This window comes from Triticum aestivum, chromosome 6D (genome assembly GCF_018294505.1).
Source record: "Triticum aestivum cultivar Chinese Spring chromosome 6D, IWGSC CS RefSeq v2.1, whole genome shotgun sequence".
NCBI classification, from domain to species: Eukaryota; Viridiplantae; Streptophyta; class Magnoliopsida; order Poales; family Poaceae; genus Triticum; species Triticum aestivum.
This window is the reverse complement of record NC_057811.1, coordinates 399,746,115-399,772,859: the sequence shown is the minus strand read 5'-3', so window position 1 is coordinate 399,772,859 and position 26,745 is coordinate 399,746,115.

The window sequence follows — 26,745 nt, the reverse complement described above, 5'->3', positions numbered from 1 at the left end:
GCATAACAACATACGTTGTTCCCTTTGTAATCGGTATGTTACTTGCCCGAGATTCGATCGTCGGTATCTCGATACCTAGTTCAATCTCGTTACCGGCAAGTCTCTTTACTCGTTCCGTAATACATCATCCCGCAACCTAACTCATTAGTCACAATGCTTGCAAGGCTTATAGTGATGTGCATTACCGAGTGGGCCCAGAGATACCTCATCGACAATCGGAGTGACAAATCCTAATCTCGAAATACGCCAACCCAACAAGTACCTTTGGAGACACCTGTAGCGCACCTTTATAATCACCCATTTACGTTGTGACGTTTGGTAGCACACAAAGTGTTCCTCCGGTAAATGAGAGTTGCATAATCTCATAGTCATAGGAACATGTATAAGTCATGAAGAAAGCAATAGCAACATACTAAACAATCGGGTGCTAAGCTAACGGAATGGGTCAAGTCAATCACGTCATTCTCCTAATGAGGTGATCCCGTTAATCAAATGACAACTCATGTCTATGGCTAGGAAACATAACCATCTTTGATTAACGAGCTAGTCAAGTAGAGGCATACTAGTGACACTCTGTTTGTCTATGTATTCACACATGTATTATGTTTCCGGTTAATACAATTCAAGCATGAATAATAAACATTTATCATGATATAAGGAAATATATAATACTTTATTATTGCCTCTAGGGCATATTTCCTTCAGTGAGTTCTTGATCCTATCTTGCAAGTCTATAGTCACCTACTATGTGTTATGATCCGGCAACCCTGAAGTGACAATAATCGGGTCCACTCCCGGTGATGACCATAGTTTGAGGAGTTCATGTATTCACTATGTGCTAATGCTTTGTTCTGGTACTCTATTAAAAGGAGGCCTTAATATCCCTTAGTTTCCGCTAGGACCCCACTGCCACGGGAGGGTAGGACAAAAGATGTCATGCAAGTTCTTTTCCATAAGCACGTATGACTATATTCGGAATACATGCCTACATTACATTGATGAATTGGAGCTAGTTCTGTGTCACCCTATGTTATGATTGTTACATGATGAACCGCATCCAGCATAATTCTCCATCACCGATCCAATGCCTACGAGCTTTTCATATATTGTTCTTCGCTTATTTACTTTTCCGTTGCTATTGTTACAATCACTACAAAACACCAAAAATATTACTTTTGCTACCGTTACTTTTGTTACCATTACCACTACTATCATATTACTTTGCTACTAAATACTTTGCTGCAGATACTAAGTTATCCAGGTGTGATTGAATTGACAACTCAACTGCTAATACTTGAGAATATTCTTTGGCTCCCCTTGTGTCGAATCAATAAATTTGGGTTGAATACTCTACCCTCGAAAACTGTTGCAATCCCCTATACTTGTGGGTTATCAGTAGGTTTGGGTATATGCTTCTCACAAACCAGAGCTTCTCACGACAAGCATGATGGTTTCGGTAGGGAATGCCCCACCTTTGGGGACAAAATGATATCCATTGCCTCTTATTGCTTTCAAAAAATTTCTCGTGTCAACATAGAACAACAGGAGTGTTGTGTTATTTTTTGTGTTTTTTCGGGGTTCGTTTGGACATTTTTATGCATTAAGTGATTTCAATGCATTTATGTGCATAATTCAAATTTGAACTACATGCACATGCTCCAGTGCATATAAATTGGTTGAAAAATCAAATCTTTGTCCTTGGGTGCATGCTTAGGTCCCATGCAAGAAATGAGAATGAATGTCAAACACCCTGCCACCGTCACTCGGTCGCAAACATTGAGATACCTGGTATTTAAGTTCTAGTAAATCCAAAACTCGTCTGAAATTCACGAAACTTGGCATGCTATCATGGAGCAGCATCAACATGCCGTGATAAATTTTTTGTCCCATTTGGGGCAGATTTGGGTATATGCTTCTCACAACAAGCATGATGGTTTCGGTAGGGAACGCCCCACCTTTGGGGACGAAACAATATCCATTGCCTCTTATTGCTTTAAAAAAAATCTCGTGTCAACATAGAACAACAGGAGTGTTGTGTTATTTTTTGTGATTTTTCGGGGTTCGTTTGGACATTTCTATGCATTAAGTGAGTTTTCAATGCATAATTCAAATTTGAACTACATGCACATGCTCCAGTGCATATAAATTGGTTGAAAAATCAAATTTGTGTCCTTGGGTGCATGCCTAGGCCACATGCAAGAAATGGGAAAGAATTTCAAACACCAGTGCACCGTTGATTGCCGGCAAAACATTGAGATACCTGGTATTTAAATTCTAGTAAATCCAAAACTCGTCTGAAATTCATGAAACTTGGCATGGTATCATGGAGCGGCATCAACATGTTGTGGTAATTTTTTTGACCCATTTGGGGCAGGTTTGGGTATAAGCTTCTCACAAACCAGAGCTTCTCACAACAAGCATGATGGTTTTGATAGGGAACGTCCCACCTTTGGGGACGAAACGATATCCATTGCCTCATATTGCTTTCAAATTTTTCTCGTGTCAACATAGAACAACAGGAGTGTTGTGTCAATTTTTGTGATTTTCGGGGTTCGTTTGGACATTTTTATGCATTAACTGAGTTTTCAATGCACTTATGTGCATAATTCAAATTTGAACTACATGCACATGCTCCAGTGCATATAAATTGGTTGAAAAATCAAATATGTGTCCTTGGGTGCATGCTTGGGTCCCATGCAAGAAATGGGAATGAATTTCAAACACCAGGGCACCGTTGATTGCCGGCAAAACATTGAGATACATGGTATTTAAAATCTAGTAAATCCAAAACTCGTCTGAAATTCATGAAACTTGGCATGGTATCATGGAGCGGCATCAACATGTTGTGGTAAATTTTTTGTCCCATTTGGGGCAGGTTTGGGTATAAGCTTCTCACAAACCAGAGCTTCTCACAACAAGCATGATGGTTTCAATAGGGAACGTCCGACCTTTGGGGACGAAACGATATACATTGCCTCTTATTGCTTTCAATTTTTTTCTCATGTCAACATAGAACAACAGGAGTGTTGTGTCAATTTTTGTGAGTTTTCGGGGTTCGTTTGGACATTTTATGCATTAACTAAGGTTCCAATGCATTTATGTGCATAATTCAAATTTGAACTACATGCACATGCTCCAGTGCATATAAATTGGTTGAAAAATCAAATCTGTGTCCTTGGGTGCATGCTTAGGTCCCATGCAAGAAATGGGAATGAATTTCAAACACTAGAGCACCGTTGATTGCCGGCAAAACATTGAGATACCTGGTTTTTAAATTCTAGTAAATCCAAAACTCGTCTAAAATTTATGAAACTTGGTATGCTATCATGGAATGGCACCCGACATGCTGTGGTATTTTTTGTGTCCATTTTGAGAGAAGGCGCACTCGAATAATGACATCCAACAAAGGCATTTTGAGATAATAGCTGCCACTTTAATATCTCAAACGTTTGTATAATTCAAACCGTGTGCGTTCTGTTAACCATTCACATGACGCCATGTGTCTTGGTTTTAATGGCTATAGGAGGTGCCATGTGGACAGCTGCTTGACTGAACGGGAGGCGTGCGAGCGCAGTCCGGTGCGCAGGCTTGCCAGGAAGGGTACAAGCTGTTCAACGCAGGATCTGAGCATCTCTTCAACGTAAACGGTTCAGATTACGGTATGCAAATGAAAGCCAGACTTCGGCGCTAAGCCAAGAGACACTGCGATTTGTCAAAATATGCAGCTAAAAATCAATAGCACTATCTATTTTTTACAACTAAAATCCAGTAATTAAGCATATATTTCATTCATACTAGAGATTAAGCAGTCGTTCTCATCGGGCAGCGAGACAGCCTTGGACCGCCGCCCACCTCGCTCCCAATGGTCTATATTAATGACGGCGCCGAGCGGCCGCACCCCCCATCCTCGCCACACACACAATTCCTCTCTCTCCGGCCGCATCCTCGACGTCGCTCTGAGTCCTCAAAGCCGTCAGTGTACGAGGATGCCGCCGAAGCGCCGCATCGGAGGGAGTGGCGACGCCGGGGCTGCTAAAGCACCGGAGCATGGCGTGAATACGGAGACAGAGGCTTCCGTCGCTGCCGACGAGGTGGAGAACGAGGCTGCCAACAAGCGGAGGCGGGTCGAGAAAGAACAGCAAGCGACTCCAGTAAGCCTAGACTTCATCAACAACCTCCCCGATGATATGTTGATAGTCATCATATCCCTCCTCCCAATCAAATATCGGGCGAGGACAACCACCCTTTCCCGGCGGTGGCGCCCCCTATGGCTCCTCACCCCTGTCGACCTCCTCGACGCCCACAAGCTCTGCCATGGCTATCGCCAAAGCTTGGATGCGTTCTCCCAGATCCTCGGCAGTCACCATGGCCCAATCAAAGGCCTTATCATGGGCATGTTCCGTTCCAATGGCAAGGACCGAGCCAAGCTTGATGAGGGGTTCTGATCCCTTGCCATAGATCAGCTAGAGAAGCTCAGTTTTAATGATGGGCATTTGCGCTTGCTGCCAACGTCCGCGCTCCGCTTCGCGCCCACGCTGCGCCTCGCCAAGTTCATGATATGACATCCCCCCTTTAATGACGCGCCCGTTCTTTTTCTACCACGACTGAAGCACCTCGAGCTCGTCGCCGTCCGCATCCCAAAGGATGACATGGAGCGCCTGCTCCGCGGCTGTACTACACTCGAGTTCCTTCGTCTTCAAGCGATGAATTGGTCGAGTACCTTGCACATCACCTCCATGACTCTCCGGACTATTTATGTGTGTTGATGGTGCTGCAACGAGAGATCACAAAAGGTGGACCACAATATGGTCATCCAGGACACACCTTCACTTGAGAGATTACTTGTAGTTGATCAACAAGGTCCAACAAGAATCAATGTCATTTTTGCGCCGAAATTGAAAGCGGTGGGCTACTCGTTTGTCAAATACTACAACTTTCAGGTACAACAGTCACCTTATACTCCTTCTTGATATCAACATTATTTCTAGTTTTGAAGATGTATGTTCGTCTGTCATCCAGCGAAGCTTCACCCAGACTCTGGGCACAGTGAAGGTGTTGGCAGTAGAATCTGTCGGCCCCAACCTGGACGAAGTTGTCAGTTGCCTAAGATACTTTCTGTGCCTGAAGATGCTGTATATCGAGGTGACGTTCCTTACCTGTTAAATGTTAACCATAAGGGAGTTCATTTTTTGCACCTTTTCCCAAGTTTGCAATGACAATGTACTACGATTTCTGAAGGAATTTTGGAGGATTTTAGGACATACACCCCACCCCATATTGGTTGCTTCATTCATATGGTTACAATCGTCCATAAGCATTTCTCCTTTGGATTCATCTATACTAGTTTTCTTAGGGAATTTTTCATCCAATCCAACCTCTTGTGAAGAAGGCTACATGCTTCTAGATTGTAATCAAATGCCCATGTTAATCATGCCAGATCGAAGATGGCATGTTGGTGCATTTTACAAATCCTGCAAACCAAATGGGCGTGTAGCAGTGTTCAAAACTGCATGTAGGCACTAACACGTTCTCTTCTTTTGCAGATAATAATAGGCCCGGAGGTGGATAATGTTTATAACGACAATCACATCGAATGCCTGGATCTGCATCTCTCAATTATTACTTTCAACTCCTACCGAGGGACCTTACCGGAGATTACACTCGCCGGGTTCTTTCTTGCCAGAGCAAAGGTGCTGAGGGTACTGAGGTTGAACACGCATTTAATTAGGAAAGATGAATGGTATGATTATCAGAGCCAGCAGGTACTGCAGAATGGAAGAGCCTCCAAAAATGCCAAACTTCATATTGGAAGAGCATATGGCAAAGCAATTGGAAGTCATTGTGTCAAACTCATACATGACTTGTCAGTGGCTGATCCCTTTTCAGAAATGACGCAGCTTGCAATGTTTGAATTTGGGCGTTGTAATCTTTTAATTTGAACCTTCAATATTTATGGTATTTTTTATATTGAACCATTTCTATTCTCTTGTCTCAACGCAAATAGTTCATCCAAGTGAACTGCAGGTCTTATATCGCACACACCTTGATCTGGCCGACCATTTCTTTTGTGTTGCCTAAGCACAAACAGTTCATCCGAGTGAACTGTATGATGTACATCGCACACACCTTGATCTGGCTGACCATTTCTTTTGTGTTTCCTAATCACAAACAGTTCATTCGAGTGAACCGTATGCTGTACATCGCACACACCTTCATATGGCTGCCCGTTTCTTTTGTTCCTCCTCATCGAAAATGGTTAATTGAACAGAACCGTATGCCCTGAATCGCACACGCAACTAAAATCTAAACCGTGTTTGATGCATCCGTCATCGCAAACGTTTTGCACCTTTTTTAACGGGTTTTTTACACCACCGTTTGCGATTGTTGCATCGCACACAGTTTCGTCGAAGGGTCTCTGATCGTAGTGTCGCGTTAGCAGCTTCCTGCAGTAGTGCTTGGTGTGCCTTTGGGGTGCCCCTGCCCACGTATATAAAGGAGGGAGGGAGGCCGGTCCCTTAGGAGCGCGCCTAGAGTATGGAGTCCTACTAGGACTTCCAAGTCCTAGTAGGAATCCCTTTCCTTTTCGGAGTAGGAGAGAAGGAAAGAGGGAAAGAGAGAGGGAGTAGGAAAAAGGCAAGGGGGGCACCGCCCCCTTCCCCTAGTCCAATTTGGACCCATGGGGGGGCGCCACCTCCCCTTGGCCCACCTCCTCTTTTCCCGTATGGTCCAATAAGGCCCAATACTTCTCCCGGTGAATTCCCGTAGCTCCCCGGTACTCCGAAAAATACCCGAATCACTCGGAACCTTTCCGATGTCCGAATATAGCCTTCCAATATATGAATCTTTACCTCTCGACCATTTAGAGACTCCTCGTCATGTCCGTGATCTCATCCGGGATTCCAAACAAACTTCGGTCATCAAATCACATAACTCATAATAGAAATCGTCATCGAACGTTAAGCGTGCGGACCCTACGGGTTCGAGAACTATGTAGACATGACCGAGACACATCTCTGGTCAATAACCAATAGCGGAACCTGGATGCTCATATTGGCTCCTACATATTCTACGAAGATCTTTATCGGTCAAACCACATAACAACATACGTTGTTCCCTTTGTCATCGGTATGTTACTTGCCCGAGATTCGATCGTCGGTATCATAATACCTAGTTCAATCTCGTTACCGGCAAGTCTCTTTACTTGTTCCGTAATGCATCATCCTGTAACTAACTCATTAGTCACATTGCTTGCAAGGCTTATAGTGATGTGCATTACCGAGAGGGCCCAGAGATACCTCTCCGATATACGGAGTGACAAATCCTAATCTCGACCTATGCCAACCCAACAAACACCTTCAGAGACACCTGTAGAGCATCTTTATAATCACCCAGTTACATTGTGACGTTTGATAGCACACAAGGTGTTCCTCCGGTACTCGGGAGTTGCATAATCTCATAGTCAGAGGAATATGTATAAGTCATGAAGAAAGCAATAGCAATAAACTTAATGATCATTATGCTAAGCTAACAGATGGGTCTTGTCCATCACATTCTTCTCCTAATGATGTGATCCCGTTCATCAAATGACAACACATGTCTATGGTTAGGAAACATAACCATCTTTGATTAACGAGCTAGTCAAGTAGAGGCATACTAGGGACACTCTGTTTTGTCTATGTATTCACACATGTACTAAGTTTCTGGTTAATACAATTCTAGCATGAATAATAAACATTTATCATGATATAAGAAATATAAATAACAACAAGTTTCCTATAGGGCATATTTCCTTCAAAAAAATCTCCAGCAAGTTTCGCGGTGTTTGGACTCCGTTTGATATTGATTTCCTGCGATGTAAAAAACAAGCAAAAAACATCAACTGGCACTGGGCACCGGGTCAATAGGTTAGTCCCAAAAAATGATATAAAGTTGCTATAAAATGATTGTAAATCATCCAAGAATGATAAAATAACAGCATGAATACTTCATAAATTATAGATATGTTGGAGACGTATCAAACACTAGTAAAGTACACATCCATAACATGTATATCAAATATACCTTTGTTCACTTTGCCATCCTTCTTATCCGCCAAGTATTTGGGGTAGTTCCGCTTCCAGTGACCACTCCCTTTGCAGTAGAAGCACTCAGTTTCAGGCTTAGCTCTAGCTTTAGGTTTCTTCATGGGAGTGGCAACTTGCTTGCCATTTTCTTTGAAGTTCCCTTTCCTTTCCTTTGCCCTTTTTCTTGAAACTAGTGATCTTGTTAACGATCAACACTTGATGCTCTTTCTTGATATCTACCTTCGCCGATTTTAGCATCACAAAGAGCTCGGTGATCGTTTTTTTCATCCCTTGCATATTATGGTTCATCACGAAGTTCCAGTAACTTGGTGATAGTGACTAGAGAACTCTGTCAATCACTATCTTATCTGGAAGATTAACGCCCACTTGATTCAAGCGATTGTAGTACCCAGACATTCTGAGCACATGCTTACTAGTTGAGCTATTCTCCTCCATCTTGTGGGCAAAGTACTTGTCAGAGGTCTCATACCTATCGACATGGGCATGAGTCTGAAATACCAATTTCAACTATTGGAACATCTCATATGCTCCGTGGCGTTCAAAACGTTTTTGAAGTACCGGTTCTAAGCCGTAAAGCATGGTGCACTAAACTATTAAGTAGTCATCATACCGAGCTTGTCAAATGTTCATAACGTCTGCATCTGCTCCTGCAACAGGTCTGTCACCTAGCGGTGCATCAAGGACATAATTCTTCTGTGCAGCAACGAGGATAATCCTCAGATCATGGATCCAGTCCGCATCATTGCTACTATTATCTTTCAACTTAGTTTTCTCTAGGAACATATCAAAAATAAAACAGGGGAGCTATACGCGAGCTATTGATCTATAACATAGATATGCAAATACTATAAGGACTAAGTTCATGATAAATTAAGTTCAATTAATCATATTACTTAAGAACTCCCACTTAGATAGGCATCCCTCGAGTCATCTAAATGATCACGTGATCCATATCAACTAAACCATGTCCGATCATCACGTGAGATGAAGTAGTTTTCAATGGTGAACATCTCTATGTTGATCATATCTACTATATGATTCACGTTCGACCTTTCGGTCTCCAGTGTTCCGAGGCCATGTCTGTACATGCTAGGCTCGTCAAGTTTAACCCGAGTATTCCGCATGTACAAAACTGTCTTGCACCCGTTGTATGTGAACGTAGAGCTTATCACACCCGATCATCACGTGGTGTCTCGGCACGACGAACTGTCGCAACGGTGCATACTCAGGGAAAACACTTATACCTTGAAATTTTAGTGAGGGATCATCTTATAATTCAACCGCCGAACTAAGCAAAATAAGATGCATAAAAGATAAACATCACATGCAATCAAAATATGTGACATGATATGGCCATCATCATCTTGTGCCTTTGATCTCCATCTCCAAAGCACCGTCATGATTTCCATCGTCACCGACTTGACACCTTGATCTCCATCGTAGCGTCGTTATCGTCTCGCCAACTATTGCTTCTACAACTATCGCTAACGCATAGTGATAAAGTAAAGCAATTACATGACGATTGCATTTCATACAATAAAGCAACAATCATAAGGCTCCTGCCAGTTGCTGATGTGTACTATGCAACTTTATTCTTGTAGACACGTGTTGGGCCTCCAAGCGCAGAGTTTTGTAGGGCAGTAGCAATTTTCCCTCAAGTGGATGACCTAAGTTTTATCAATCCGTGGGAGGCGTAGGATGAAGATGGTCTCTCTCAAACAACCCTCCAATCAAATACAAGAAATCTCTTGTGTCCCCAACACACCCAATACAATGGCAATTTGTATAGGTGCACTTGTTCGGTGAAGAGATGGTGATAAAAGTGTAATATGGATGGTAGAAATATATTTTTATAATTTGAATAAATAAAACAACAAGGTAGCAAATAGTAAACGGGCACAAAAACGGTATTGCAATGCTTGAAAATGAGGCCTAGGGTCCGTACTTTCGCTAGTGCAATCTCTCGACAGTGCTAATATAATTAGTTCATATAACCATCCCTCAAAGTGTGATGAAGAATCACTTCAAAGTTCGTATCTAGCGGAGAACATAAGACGGAATTGTTTGTAGGGTATGAAACCACCTCAAAGCTATTCTTTCCGATCAATCTATCCTAGAGTTCGTACTAAAATAACACCAAGCTATTCTTTCCGATCGATCTAACGAAGAGTTCGTACTAAAATAACACCAAAACAAATTCAGATTCATAATATTGAATCCAATACAAAGAACTTCAAAGAGTGCCCCAAGATTTCTACCGGAGAAACAAAGACAAGAACGTGCATCAACCCCTATGCATAGATTACCCCAATGTCACCTCGGGAATCTGCAAGTTGAATGCCATAACATACATCAAGTGAATAATTACGATACCCCATTGTCACCATGAGTATTCATATGCAAGACATATATCAAGTGCTCTCAAATCCATAAAAGTATTCAATCTGATAACAACGAAATCTCAACGGGAAAAACTCAATTCATCACAACAATATAGAGAGTGGAAAACAACATATGATCCGACTATATTAACAAAGCCCGCGATACATCCAGATCATGACATCTCAAGAACACGAGAGAGAGAGAGATTAAACACATAGCTACTGGTACAAACCCTCAGCCCCGAGGGTGGACTACTCCCTCCTCATCATGGTGGCCGCCGGGATGATGAAGATGGCCACCGGAGATGATTCCCCCCTTCGGCAGGGTGCTGGAACAGGGTCTAGATTGGTTTTCGGTGGTACATAGCCTTGCGGCGGCGGAACTTCTGATCTAGGGTTATTTCTGATGGTTTCTCTATTTATAGGATTTTTTTGGCGTCGGTTTCACGCGAAGATGGGCCTCGAGGTGAGCACAACCCACCGGGGCAAGCCAGGCCCACCAGGTGCGCCCTGGTGGGTTGTGCCCTCCTCGTGGCTCTTCTGGCCCTCCCATGAAGCTTCGGGGGTCTCTTTTGTTCCAAAAAAATCGTCAAAAAGTTTCAGCTCATTTGGAGAACTTCCATTTCTGCCCAAAAAACAACACCACTGTAGTTTTGCTGTAAACAGCGTCAGTCCGGGTTAGTTCCATGCAAATCATACTAAAACCATATAAAATTGTAGTAAACATGGCAAAAATACTTCATAAATTATAGATACGTTGGAGACGTATCATCATGCCCAAGCTTAATTCCTACTCGTCCTCAAGTAGGTAAATGATAAAAGAAATAATTTATAAAGTGTGAATGCTAGCAAAGTGCATAAGTTTGATCAATGATAATTTCAATAATTTTTCCTAGCATCATAACAAGAACTCTTTCTCATAAAACTTATCATGATAAAGTAGCAATTGAGAATGGAATATTTGTTGTGGAAAGCTATCTATCATATTCATCACATATTCTTTTCTTTTGTAGTATGGACATTTGGACTTTTATCTGGTTCAAAGCAATAGTCTAGTTTTGACATGAAGATTTCAATACTCAAGCATACCAATAAGCAACCATGTCTTTCAAAATATCAACACTAAAGAAAGTTATCCCTAGCCCATCATGCTTAATCATTGATCCATTCATGAAACACACTCGCATATTAGCTATACCCAATGCCCAAGTACGATCATAGTGCCTCCTAGTTGGTGCTTTATAAGAGAAGATGGAGACTCAAATTAAAAATAAAAATTGCATAAAGTAAAAGAAAGGCCCTTCACAGAGGGAAGTAGGGATTTGTAGAGGTGCCAGAGCTCAAAGCGAAAATTGAGAGATAAAAACATTTTGAGAGGCATACTTTTCCCACCAACGAAAACGACTTAGAGCTCCCAACACTTTCCATGCTAGATATATCATAGGCGGTTCCCAAACAGAAAATAAAGTTTATTCCTTTTTCCACCATACTTTCACTTTCCATGGCTAACCGTATCCACGGGTGCCCTCCATACCAACACTTCCCACGGAATTTATTATTTGTCAACATAAAGTAAATTAATTTTTCATTTCGGGACTGGGCATCCCTAATACCTTTGCCTTACTCTCGTGCAATGACAAGTGAATAAACACTCATCGTGAGAATAACACATCTAGCCTAGAAAATATTGGCCACCCCTCACCGCCTCGCGAGCGGTACGAGCACACAAAAGAGAAATTTATTTTGAAAATTAGAGATGGCACATACAAATTTGCTTAGAACGGCAAAAGAATACCGGATATAGGTAGGTATAGTGGAGTCATGTGGCAAAACTAGTTTAAAGGATTTTGGATGCACAATTAGTGATCATACTTAGTGCAAAATGAAGGATAGCAAAAGATTGAGAAGCGACCAACCAAAAAACGAATAATCTTATAAGTGAGCATTGAGCATAATTAACACCGAATAATGCACCACAAGTAGGATGTAATTTCATTGCATAACTATTGACTTTCGTGCTTGCATAGGGAATCAAAAACCTTAACACCAATATTCTTACTAAAGCATAATTACTCATCAACATGACTCACATATCACATCATCCTATCTCAAAACTATTACGAGGAATCAATTTTATTTTGTCCAATGACCTTCATGAAAGTTTTTATTATATCCTTCCTGGATATCTATCACTTTGGAACTAATTTTCATGTATTGCTTTTGATAAGCTCAAACGAATATAAGTGAAGATCATGAGCATAATATTTCTTTCTCTCAAATTAATTTAAGTGAAGCAAGAGAGAATTTCTTCAAAAATACTAAAGCACACCGTGCTAAAAAAGATATAAGTGAAGCACTAGAGCAATTCCATAGAAAAGAGCTTCGTTGACGGGATGTGAGTGCCGCTTACCTAGCCTCCCTGGCAACTACTTGATGACTCTATTTTATTTAAAACTTTTAGATCTAATTATTTTATTAAAAGAGCAAGAAAAATGAAAATAAAATGACATTTCAAGGATAGCACACATCATGTGGAAAAGCAAAAACTTAGGATCAACCGATACTAACCGATAATTCTTGAAGAAGAAAGGTGGGATGCTGCTACCTCTTGAGCATGCGTTGGTTTTCCCTTGAAGAGAAAAGGGTGATGCAGCAAAGTAGCGTAAGTATTTCCCTCAGTTTTTGAGAACGAAGGTATCAATCTAGTAGGAGGATACATGCAAATTGCCTCATACCTACAAAAACAAATAAGAACCTTGCAACCAACACGATAAAGGGGTTGTCAATCCCTTCACGACCACTTGCAAAAGTGAGATCTGATAGAGATAATAATATAAATATTTTTGGTATTTTTATGATATAGATTGGAAAGTAAAGATTGCAAAGTAAAATAAATCGGAAACTTATATGATGGAAGATAGACCCGGGGGCCATAGGTTTCACTAGCGGCTTCTCTCAAGATAGCATAATCTACGGTGGGTGAACAAATTACTATCGAGCAATTGATAGAAAAGCGCATAGTTATGAGAATATCTAGGCATGATCATGTATATAGGCATCACGTCCGTGACAAGTAGACCGAATCGATTCTGCATCTACTACTATTACTCCACACATCGATCGCTAACCAGCATGCATCTAGAGTATTAAGTTCATAAGAACAGAGTAACTCATTAGGCAAGATGACATGATGTAGAGGGATAAACTCAAGCAATATGATATAAACCCCATCTTTTTATCCTCGATGGCAACAATACAATACGTGCCTTGCTACCCCTGCTGTCACTGGGAAAGGACACCGCAAGATTGAACCCAAAGCTAAGCACTTCTCCCATTGCAAGAAAGATCAATCTAGTAGGCCAAACCAAACTGATAATTCGAAGAGACTTGCAAAGATATCAAATCATACATATAAGAATTCAGGGAAGAACCAAATATTTTTCATAGATAATCTTGATCATAAACCCACAATTCATCGGATCTCGACAAATACACCGCAAAAAGAATTACATCAAATAGATCTCCAAGAGAATAGAGGAGAACTTTGTATTGAGATCCAAAGAGAGAGAAGAAGCCATCTAGCTAATAACTATGGACCCGAAGGTCTGTGGTAAACTACTCACACATCATCGGAGAGGCTATGCTGTTGATGTAGAAGCCCTCCGTGATCGATTCCCCCTCCGGCGGAGCGCGGGAAAAGGCCCCAAGATGGGATCTCACGGGTACAGAAGGTTGCGGTGGTGGAAATAGGGTTTCGTGGTGCTCTTGGATGTTTTTGGGGTATATGAGTATATATAGGCGAAGGAAGGAGGTCGGTGGAGCCACGAGGGGCCCACGAGGGTGGGGGCGCGCCTAACCCCTGGGCGCGCCTCCCTGCCTCGTGGTCGCCTCGTTGCTTCCTTGACGTCCACTCCAAGTCTCCTGGATTGCATTTGTTCCAAAAATAACTCTCCCGAAGGTTTCATTCCGTTTGGATTCCGTTTGATATTCCTTTTCTGTGAAACACTGAAATAGGCAAAAAAAACAATTTGCACTGGGCCTTTGGTTAGTAGGTTAGTCCCAAAAATAATATAAAAGTGTATAATAAAGCCCACTAAACATCCAAAACAGATAATATAATAGCATGGAACAATCAAAAATTATAGATACGTTGGAGACGTATCAAGCATCCCCAAGCTTAATTCCTGCTCGTCCTTGAGTAGGTAAATGATAAAAACAGAATTTTTGATGTGGAATGCTACCTAGCATAATTCTCAATGTAATTTTCTTTATTTTGGCATGAATGTTCAGATCCGAAAGATTCAAGATAAAAGTTTAATGTTGACATAAAAATAATAATACTTCAAGCATACTAACAAGGCAATCATGTCTTCTCAAAATAACATGGCCAAAGAAAGTTACCCCTACAAAATCATATAGTCTGGCTATGCTCTATCTTCACCACACAAAATATTTAAATCATGCACAACCCCGATGACAAGCCAAGCAATTGTTTCATACTTTTGATGTTCTCAAACTTTTTCAATCTTCACGCAATACATGAGCGTGAGCCATGGACATAGCACTATATGTGGAATAGAAGGGTGGTTGTGGAGAAGACAAAAAGGAGAACATAGTCTCACATCAACTAGGCGTATCAACGGGCTATGGAGATGCCCATTAATAGATATTAATGTGAGTGAGTAGGGATTGCCATGCAACGTATGCACTAGAGCTATAAGTGTATGAAAGCTCAACAAAAGAAACTAAGTGGGTGTGCATCCAACTCGCTTGCTCACGAAGACCTAGGGCGTTTTGAGGAAGCCCATAATTGGAATATACAAGCCAAGTTCTATAATGTAAAATCCCCACTAGTGTATGAAAGTGAGAAAATAGAAGACTCTCTATCATGAAGATCATGGTGCTACTTTGAAGCACAAGTGTGGTAAAAGGATAGTAACATTGTCCCTTCTCTCTTTTTCGCTCATTTTTTATTTGGGCCTTTTCTCTTTTTTATGGCCTCTTTTTTTCTCTTTTTTTTTCTTTTCGTCCGGAGTCTCATCCCGACTTGTGGGGGAATCACAGTCTCCATCATCCTTTCCTCACTTGAGACAATGCTCTAATAATGATGATCATCACACTTTTATTTACTTACAACTCAAAAATTACAACTTAATACTTAGAACAAAATATGACTCTATGTGAATGCCTCCGGCGGTGTACCGGGATATGCAATGAATCAAGAATGACATGTATGAAAGAATTATAAAGGTGGCTTTGCCACAAATATGATGTCAACTACATGATCATGCAAAGCAATATGACAATGATGAAACGTGTCATAACAAACGGAACAGTGGTAAGTTGCATGGCAATGTATCTCGAAATGGCTATGGAAATGCCATAATAGGTAGGTATGGTGGCTTTTTTGAGGAAGGTATATGGTGGGTGTATGATACCGGCGAAAGGTGCGCGGTATTAGAGAGGCTAGCAATGGTGGAAGGGTGAGAGTGCGTATAATCCATGGACTCAACATTAGTCATAAAGAACTCACATACTTATTGCAAAACTCTATTAGTTATCAAAACAAAGTACTACGCGCATGCTCCTAGGGGGATAGATTGGTAGGAAAAGACCATCACTCGTCCCCGACCGCCACTCATAAGGAAGACAATCAATAAATAAATCATGCTCCGACTTCATCACATAACGGTTCACCATACGTGCATGCTACGGGAATCACAAACTTTAGAACAAGTATTTCTCAAATTCACAACTACTCAACTAGCATGACTCTAATATCACCATCTTCATATCTCAAAACAATTATCAAGTATCAAACTTCTCATAGTACTCGATGCACTTTATATGAAAGTTTTTATTATACCCATCTTGGATGTTCATCATATTAGGACTAATTTTATAGCCAAAGCAAATTACCATGCTGTTCTAAAGGACTCTAAAAATAATTTAAGTGAAGCATGAGAGATCAATAATTTCTATAAAATAGAACCACCACCGTGCTCTAAAAAGGTATAAGCGAAGCACTAGAGCAAAATTATCTAGCTCAAAAGATATAAGTGAAGCACATAGAGTATTCTAATAAATTCCGATTCATGTGTGTCTCTCCAAAAGGTGTGTACAGAAAGGATGATTGTGGTAAACTAAAAAGCAAAGACTCAAATCATACAAGACGCTCCAAGCAAAACACATATCATGTGGTGAATAAAAATATAGCATCAAGTAAAGTTACCGATGGACGAAGACGAAAGAGGGCATGCCTTCCGGGGCATCCCCAAGCTTAGGCTTTTGGTTGTCCTTGAATTTTACCTTGGGGTGCCTTGGGAATCCCCAAGCTTAGGCTCTTGCCACTCCTTATTCCATAATCCATCAAATCTTTACCCAAAACTTGAAAACTTCACAACACAAAACTCAACAGAAAATCTCATGAGCTCCGTTAGTATAAGAAAACAAATCACCACTTCAAGGTACTGTAATGAACTCATTCTTTATTTAGATTGGTGTTAAAACTATTGTATTCCAACTTCTCTATGGTTCATACCCCCCGATACTAGCCATAGATTCATCAAAATAAGCAAACAACACACGAAAAACAGAATCTGTCAAAAACAGAACAGTCTATAGTAATCTGTATCAAACGCAAACTTTCTGTAACTGAAAAATTCTACCAAAATAGGACGAACTAAATAATTTGTTCATTGATCTACGGGAATTGGAATCAGTATTTTATCACGATCTGGTGGTTTTTAACAATTGTTTTCGTGAGCAGAAAGTTTCTGACTTTTTCAGCAAGATCAAATAACTACCATCCATGAAGATCCTATAGGTTTTACTTGGCACAAACACTAATTAAAACATAAAAACCACATCTAACCAGAGGCTAAATCACTTATTTATTACTAAACAGAAATAAAAAGCAATAAACAAAAATAAAATTGGGTCCCTCCCAACAAGCGCTATCGTTTAACGCCCCTAGCTAGGCATAAAGACAAGAATAGATCTAGGTTTTATCATCTTTGGTTGGCAATCCATAAGTGGCTCTCATAATAGATTCATAGGGTAATTTAACTTTCTTCCTAGGAAGGTGTTCCATGCCTTCCCTTAATGGAAATTGGAATCTAATATTCCCTTCCTTCATATCAATAATTGCACCAATCGTTGTATGGAAAGGTCTACCAAGAATAGTAGGACATGTAGGATTGCAATCTATATCAAGAACAATAAAATCTACGGGCACATAATTCCTATTTGCAACAATAAGAACATCATTAATCCTTCCCATAGGTTTCTTAATGGTGGAATCCGCAAGGTGCAAGTTTAAAGAACAATCATCAAATTCACGGAAACCTAACACACACAAAGTTTTTGGAATCGTGGAAACACTAGCTCCCAAATTACACAAAGCATGGCATTCATGATATTTAATTTTAATTTTAATAATTGGTTCCCACTCAAAATAAAGTTTTCTAGGGATAGAAACTTCTACTTCAAGCTTTTCTTCATAAGATTGCATTAAAGCATCAACGATATGTTTAGTAAAAGCTTTATTTTGATCATAAGCATGAGGAGAATTTAACACGGATTGCAACAAGGAAATACAATATATTAAAGAACAATTATCATAATTAAATTCCTTGAAATCCAAAATAGTGGGTTCATTGCTATGTAAAGCTTTGACCTCTTCAATCCCACTTTTACCAATTTTTGCATCAAGATCTAAAAACTTCGAATCATTGGGACGCCTTTTAACTAAAGTTGACTCATCTCCAGTCCCATCATTATCAAGATTCATATTTCAAAACAAAGATTTAATAGGAGACACATCAATCACTTTTAGATCTTTGTCCTTATAATCTTCTAGCTTTTCCGGTTTGGCGGCCATCTTATTAACTAAGGTGGCCTGCTTATCCAAAATTTGGGCTATTAGGTTTTCAAGACGAGCAAACCGAGATTTCAAACCATAAAATTCCTTAGACATATCATCAAGCTCTTTATTCATGTACTCCATAAAGCTTTTTTGTTCTTTAAACTCGTTTCTAAAGAAATTATTATGCTCAAATTGCAAAGTCATAAAGCTTCTAACGTTGTTTTCAATTTTTCCAACCTTCTAAGGTGAGGATCAACGTTTTTAGGAAAGGTCATCAGGGCAAACAGGCACCCAAGAAGCAAGCGAAAAAGAGACGAGCGTAAAAAGAGGGCGAATAAAACGACAAAGGTGAATTGGGGGAGAGGAAAACGAGAGGCAAATGGCAAATAATGTAATGCGAGGGATAAGAGTTTGTGATGGGTACTTGGTATGTCTTGACTTGTGCGTTGATCTCCCCGGCAACGGCGCCAGAAATGGCTAGTTGCTGGGAGATCGAATCTTGACTTGACTTGGCGTAAGCGTCCCCGGCAACGGCGCCAGAAATGGCTTGTTGTCGGGAGATTAAATCTTAACTTGGCTTGGTGTACACCTCCCCGGCAACGGCGCCAGAAATCCTTCTTGCTACCTCTTGAGCATGCGTTGGTTTTCCCTTAAAGAGGAAAGGGTGATGCAGCAAAGTAGCGTAAGTATTTCCCTCAGTTTTTGAGAACCAAGGTATCAATCCAGTAGGAGGATACACGCAAATCGCCTCGTACCTACACAAACAAATCAGAATCTTGTAACCAACGCGATGAAGGGGTTGTCAATCCCTTCACGGCCACTTGCAAAAGTGAGATCTGATAGAGATAATAAGATAAATATTTTTGGTATTTTTATGATATAGATTGGAAAGTAAAGATTGCAAAGTAAAATAAATCGAAAACTTATATGATGGAAGCTAGACCCGGGGGCCATAGGTTTCACTAGTGGCTTCTCTCAAGATAGCATAATCTACGGTGGGTGAACAAATTACTGTCGAGCAATTGATAGAAAAGCGCATAGTTATGAGAATATCTAGGCATGATCATGTACATAGGCATCACGTCTGTGACAAGTAGATCGAAACGATTCTACATCTACTACTATTACTCCACACACCGACCGCTATCCAGCATGCATCTAGAGTATTAAGTTCATAAGAACAGAGTAACGCATTAGGCAAGATGACATGATGTAGAGGGATAAACTCAAGCAATATGATATAAACCCCATCTTTTTATCCTCGATGGCAACAATGCAATACGTGCATTGCTGCCCCTGCTGTCACTGGGAAAGGACACCGCAAGATTGAACCCAAAGCTAAGCACTTCTCCCATTGCAAGAAAGATCAATCTAGTAGGCCAAACAGAACTGATAATTCAAAGAGACTTGCAAAGATATCAAATTATACATATAAGAATTCAGAGAAGAACCAAATATTGTTCATAGATAATCTTGATCATAAACCCACAATTCATCGGATCTCGACAAACACACCGCAAAGAGAATTACATCGAATAGATCTCCAAGAGAATTGAGGAGAACTATGTATTGAGATCCAAAGAGAGAGAAGAAGCCATCTAGCTAATAACTATGGACCCGAAGGTCTGTGGTAAACTACTCACACATCATCGGAGAGGCTATGGTGTTGATGTAGAAGCCCTCTGTGATCGATTCCCCCTCCGGCGGAGCGCCGAAAAAGTCCCCAAGATAGGATCTCACGGGTACAGAAGGTTGCGGCGGTGGAAATAGGGTTTCGTGGTGCTCTCGGATGTTTTTGGGGTGTATGAGTATATATAGGCGAAGGAAGGAGGTCAGTGGAGCCACGAGGGGCCCACGAGGGTGGGGGCGTGCCTCCCTGCCTCGTGGCCGCCTCGTTGCTTCCTTGATGTCCACTCGAAGTCTCCTGGATTGCGTTCGTTCCAAAAATAACTGTCCCGAAGGTTTCATTCCGTTTGGATTCCGTTTGATATTCCTTTTCCGCGAAACACTGAAATAGGCAAAAAAGCAATTTGCATTGGGCCTTTGGTTAGTAGTTAGTCCCAAAAATAAAATAAAAGTGCATAATGAAGCCCATTAAACATCCAAAACAGATAATATAATAGCATGGAACAATAAAAAATTATAGATACATTGGAGACGTATCAGATGCCTACCGGGGCATCCCCAAGCTTAGATGCTTGAGACTTCTTGAAATATTATTTTGGGATGCCTTGGGCATCCCCAAGCTTGAGCTTTTGTGTCTCCTTAATTCCTTTTATATCACGGTTTCCCTAAATCTTAAAAACTTCTTCCACAGAACACTCAACAAGAACTCGTGAGATAAGTTAGTATAAACCAATGCAAAAACCTTATCATTCTCTACTGTAGCAAATCACTAAAATTATTATTCAACATTGCATACTGAATGCCTCTGCATATTTAATACTCCTATCCTCAAATAGAATCATTCAACAAGCAAACATATGCAAACATAACAGCAATCTGCCAAAACAGTACAGTCTGTAAAGAATGCAAAAGTATCAATACTTATTCAACTCCCAAAATTATGTAAATTTTACCACACTGTAGAATATTTATCAGAGCTTACTATTCAAAAAGTTTCAACATTTTATCACATTCTGAATTTTCTAGGGAATTTTTGCAACATCGATAAACTTTCTGTTTTGAAACAGCAACTCATATACTTGCAAGATAAGCATGGCAAAGGCTATCATTGCCACTTTTATTGAAATAAAAGATGCAAAACATTATTCTAAATAACAGCAAGAAAATTATAAAAAACTAAATTGACACGCTCCAAGCAAAACACATATCATGTGACGAATGAAAACATAGCTCCAAGTGAGGTTACCGATAATGTTGAAGACGAAAGAGGGGATGCCTTCCGGGGCATCACCAAGCTTAGTTTCTTGGATCTTCCTTGAATATTTGCTTGGGGTGACTTGGGCATCCCCAAGCTTAGGGTCTTGTCACTCCTTATTCTCCTCATATCGATATCTCACCCAAGACTTGAAAACTTCAATCACACAATACTTAACGGAACTTTGTGAGATAGGTTAGTATGATAAAGAGCAAACCATTTCACTTTGGTACTGTCAAAGACAAGATTCATAATTGTTTCCACACAATACCTACTGTAGCATATCATTTACACAATTTATATTGAGCAATATAATCCATAGAAACTAGAAAACAAGCAAACTATGCATTGAAAACAGAATCTGTCAAAAACAGAACAGTGTGTAAAGATCTGAATATTAGTCATACTTATGCAACTACAAAAATTCTGAAAAATTAGGAACACGTAGACAATTTGCATATCAATCATCTGTAAGAAATTCAGAGTGTTTCAATGCTCCAGTGACTTTAAATAATTCTGTTTCTGGAAGCAGAAGTTCCTATTTTTGCACAGATTCAAGTCAACTATCATCCACACTATCCCAAAGGATTTAGTTGGCACTTTATTGAAACAAAAGCTATAAAACATGGTTACTACAGTAGCCTAATCATGCGAAAACATGAAACCAGTAGGTAAAAGTGTTGGGTTGTCTCCCAACAAGCGCTTTTCTTTTATGCCTTTTAGCTAGGCATGATGATTTCAATGATGCTCACATAAAATATAAGAATCAAAATATAAAGAGAGCGTCATGAAGCATATGACTAGCACATTTAAGCCTAACCCACTTCCTATGAATAAGGATTTTGTGAGCAAACAACTTATGGGAACAAAAATCAACTAGCGTAGGAAGGCAAAACATGCATAACTTCAATATTTTCAACACATAGAGAGGAAACTCGATAGTATTGCAATACCTACAAGCAAATGTTCCTCTCTCATAATAATTTTCAGTAGCATCATGAATGAATTCAACAATATAGCTATCACATAAATCATTCTTTTCACGGCGCATAAGCATAGAAATTTTGTTACTCTCCACATAAGCAAATTTATTCTCATCAATAGTAGTGGGAGCAAACTCAACAAAATAACTATCATGTGATTGAAAATTAAAATCATGATGACAAGTTTCATGGTTATAATTATTCTTTATAGCATACATGTCATCACCATAATCATCATATATAGGAACTTTGTTGTCATAATCAATTGCAACCTCTTCCAAAATAGTGGATTCATCATTAAATAAAGTCACGACCTCTCCAAATCCACTTTCATCAATATAATCATCATAAATAGGAGGCATGCAATCATCATAATAAATTTTCTCATAGAAACATGGGGGACTAAAAATACAATATTCATCAAATATAGCATCCCCAAGCTTATGGCTTTGCATATCATTAGCATCATGGATATTCAAAGAATTCATACTAACAACATTGCAATCATGCTCATCATTCAAATATTTTTTGCCAAACATTTTATTGACTTCTTCTTCTAACAATTGACCACAATTTTCTGATCCATCATTTTCAAGAAAGATATTATAAAGATGGTCAATAATATGATGCAACCTCAATTCCATTATTTGTAGTTTTCCTTTATGAACTAAACTAGTGATAAACCAAGAAACGAAAAGATTCGATTGCAAGATCTAAAGATATACCTTCAAGCACTCACCTCCCCGGCAACGGCGCCAGAAAAGAGCTTGATGACTATTACGCAACTTTATTCTTGTAGACACGTGTTGGGCCTCCAAGCGCAGAGTTTTGTAGGACAGTAGCAATTTTCCCTCAAGTGGATGACCTAAGGTTTATCAATCCGTGTGAGGCATAGGATGAAGATGGTCTCTCTCAAACAACACTGCAATCAAATACAAGAAATCTCTTGTGTCCCAACACACCCAATACAATGGCAGTTTGTATAGGTGCACTAGTTTGGCGAAGAGATGGTGATAAAAGTCTAATATGGATGGTAGAAATATATTTTTATAATCTGAATAAATAAAAACAGCAAGGTAGCAAATAGTAAACGGGCACAAAAACGGTATTGCAATGCTTGAAAATGAGGCCTAGGGTTCGTACTTTCGCTAGTGCAATCTCTCAACAGTGCTAATATAATTGGATCATATAACCGTCCCTCAAAGTGCGGTGAAGAATCACTCCAAAGTTCTATCTAGTGGAGAACATAAGACGGAATTGTTTGTAGGGTACGAACACCTCAAAGCTATTCTTTCCAATCAATCTATCCTAGAGTTCGTACTAAAATAACACCAAGCTATTCTTTCCGATCGATCTAACCAAGAGCTCGTACTAAAATAACACCAAAACAAATTCAGATTCATAATATTGAATCCAACACAAAGAACTTCAAAGAGTGCCCCAAGATTTCTACCAGAGAAACAAAGACAAGAACGTGCATCAACCCCTATGCATAGATTACACCAATGTCACCTCGGGAATCCGCAAGTTGAATGCCAAAACATATATCAAGTGAATCAATACGATACCCCATTGTCACCACGAGTATTAATATGCAAGACATATATCAAGTGCTCTCAAATCCATAAAAGTATTCAATCCGATAACAACGAAATCTCAAAGGGAAAAACTCAATTCATCACAACAAGATAGAGAGGGGAAAACACCATATGATCCGACTATATTAACAAAGCCCGTGATACATCAAGATTGTGACATCTCAAGAACACGAGAGAGAGAGAGAGAGATTAAACACATAGCTACTGGTACAAACCCTCAGCCCTGAGGGTGGACTACTCCCTCCACATCAACGGGGTCTAGATTGGTTTTCGGTGGCTATAGAGCCTTGCGGCGGTGGAACTTCTGATCTAGGGTTATTTCTGATAGTTTCCCTATTTATAGGATTTTTTGGCGTCGGTTTCACGTATAGATGGGCCTCGAGGTGAGCACAACCCACCGGGGCAAGCCAGGCCCACCAGGCGCGCCCTGGTGGGTTGTGCCCTCCTCGTGGCTCTTCTGGCCCTCCCACGAAGCTTCGGGGGTCTCTTTTGTTCCAAAAAAAATCGTCAAAAAGTTTCAGCTCATTTGGAGAACTTCCATTTCTGCACAAAAAACAACACCACTGTAGTTCTGCTGAAAACAGCGCCAGTCCGGGTTAGTTCCATGCAAATCATATCAAAACCACATAAAATTGTTGTAAACATGGGTGAAATACTTCATAAATTATAGATACGTTGGAGACGTATCAGTTGTTGATAACTTTTACAAAATATGGTCATCTCATACAACAACGTATAGCACATCATGTCTTGACCATATCACATCACAACATGCCCTGCAAAAACAAGTTAGACGTCCTATACTTAGTTGTTGCAAGTTTTACGTGGCTGCTATGGGCTTCTAGTAAGAACCGTTCTTACCTACGCATCAAAACCACAACGATGTTTCGTAAAGTTTGGTGTTTTAACCTTCAACAAGGACCGACCATAGTCAAATTCGATTCAACTAAAGTTGGAGAAACAGACACCCGCCAGCCACCTTTATGCAAAACTAGTTGCATGTCTGTCGATGGAACCGGTCTCATGAATGTGGTCATGTAAGGTTGGTCCGGGCCGCTTCATCCAACAATACTGCCGAATCAAAATAAGACATTGGTGGTAAGCAGTATGACTATCACCGCCCACAACACTTTGTGTTCTACTCGTGCACATTATCTACGCATAAACCTGGCTCTGATACCACCGTTGGGGAACGTAGCATGCAATTTCAAAAAATTTCCTATGCTCACGCAAGATCTATCTAGGAGATGCATAGCAACGAGAGGGGGAGAGTGTGTCCATGTACCCTCGTAGACCGAAAGCGGAAGCGTTAGTTTAACGCGGTTGATGTAGTCGAACGTCTTCTCGATTGAACCGACCAAGCACCGAACGTACGGCACCTCCGAGTTCTGCACACGTTCAGCTTGATGACGTCCCTCGAACTCTTTATACAGCAAAGTGTCGAGGGAGAGTTCCGTCAGCACGACAGCGTGGTGATGGTGATGGTGGCTTCGCCTAAGCACTACGTGAATATGACCGGAGGAGCAAACTGGGGGGGCACCGCACACGGCTTGGAACAATTGATGTGTGTTTAGAGGCGCCCCCACCCCCGTATATAAAGGGGGAGAGAGGAGGAGGCCGGCCCTAGGCGCGCCCCTGGTGGGAGGAGTCCCACTTGGGCTCCTAGTAGGATTCACCCCCCCCTTTCCTTTTACCGGAAGGAGAAAGGGGGAAGGAAAGGGGGGCGCCGCCCCCTCCCCTTCTCCAATTCGGACTCCTCCCTTGGGGGGGCGCCACCTCTTGTGGGATGGCTTGCCTCCCTCCTATGGCCCATATCTTCCCTCGAGGGGTTCCGGTAACCCCCCTCCCCCGGTACTCTGATATGTACCCGATACATTCTGAAACACTTCCGTTGTCCGAATACTATCGTCCAATATATCAATCTTTACCCCCCGACCATTTCAAGACTCCTCGTCATGTCCGTGATCTCATCCGGGACACCGAATAACATTCGGTCACCAAATCACATAACTCATAATACAAATCGTCATCGAACTTTTAAGCGTGCGGACCCTATGGGTTCGAGAATTATGTAGACATGACCGAGACACCTCTTCGGTCAATAACCAATAGCGGAACCTGGATGCTCATATTGGTTCCTACATATTCTACGAAGATCTTTATCGGTCAAACCGTAATGACAACATACGTTATTCCCTTTGTCATCGGTATGTTACTTGCCCGAGATTCGATCGTCGGTATCTTCATACCTAGTTCAATCTCGTTACCGGCAAGTCTCTTTACTCGTTCCGTAATACATCATCCCGCAACTAACTCATTAGTCACATTGCTTGCAAGGCTTATTATGATGTGCATTACCGAGAGGGCCCAGAGATACCTCTCCGATACTCGGAGTGACAAATCCTAATCTTGATCTATGCCAACCCAACAAACACCTTCGGAGATACCTGTAGAGCATCTTTATAATCACCCAGTTACGTTGTGACGTTTGATAGCACACAAGGTATTCCTCCGGTATCCGGGAGTTGCATAATCTCATATTCAAAGGAATATGTATATACCATGAAGAAAGCAATAGCAATAAAACTTAACGATCATTATGCTAAGCTAACGGATGGGTCTTGTCCATCACATTATTCTCCTAATGATGTGATCCCGTTCATCAAATGACAACACATGTCTATGGTTAGGAAATTTAACCATCTTTGATTAACGAGCTAGTCTAGTAGAGGCTTACTAGGGACATTGTGTTTTGTCTATGTATCCACACATGTATCAAGTTTCCTGTTAATACAATTCTAGCATGAATAATAAGCATTTATCGTGATATAAGGAAATATAAATAACAACTTTATTATTGCCTCTAGAGCATATTTCCTTCATAAAGTCCATATCTCACACATGGTACGCTATAATTATTAAGAAAGAGTGCTAGCTACGACAGAGCGAAT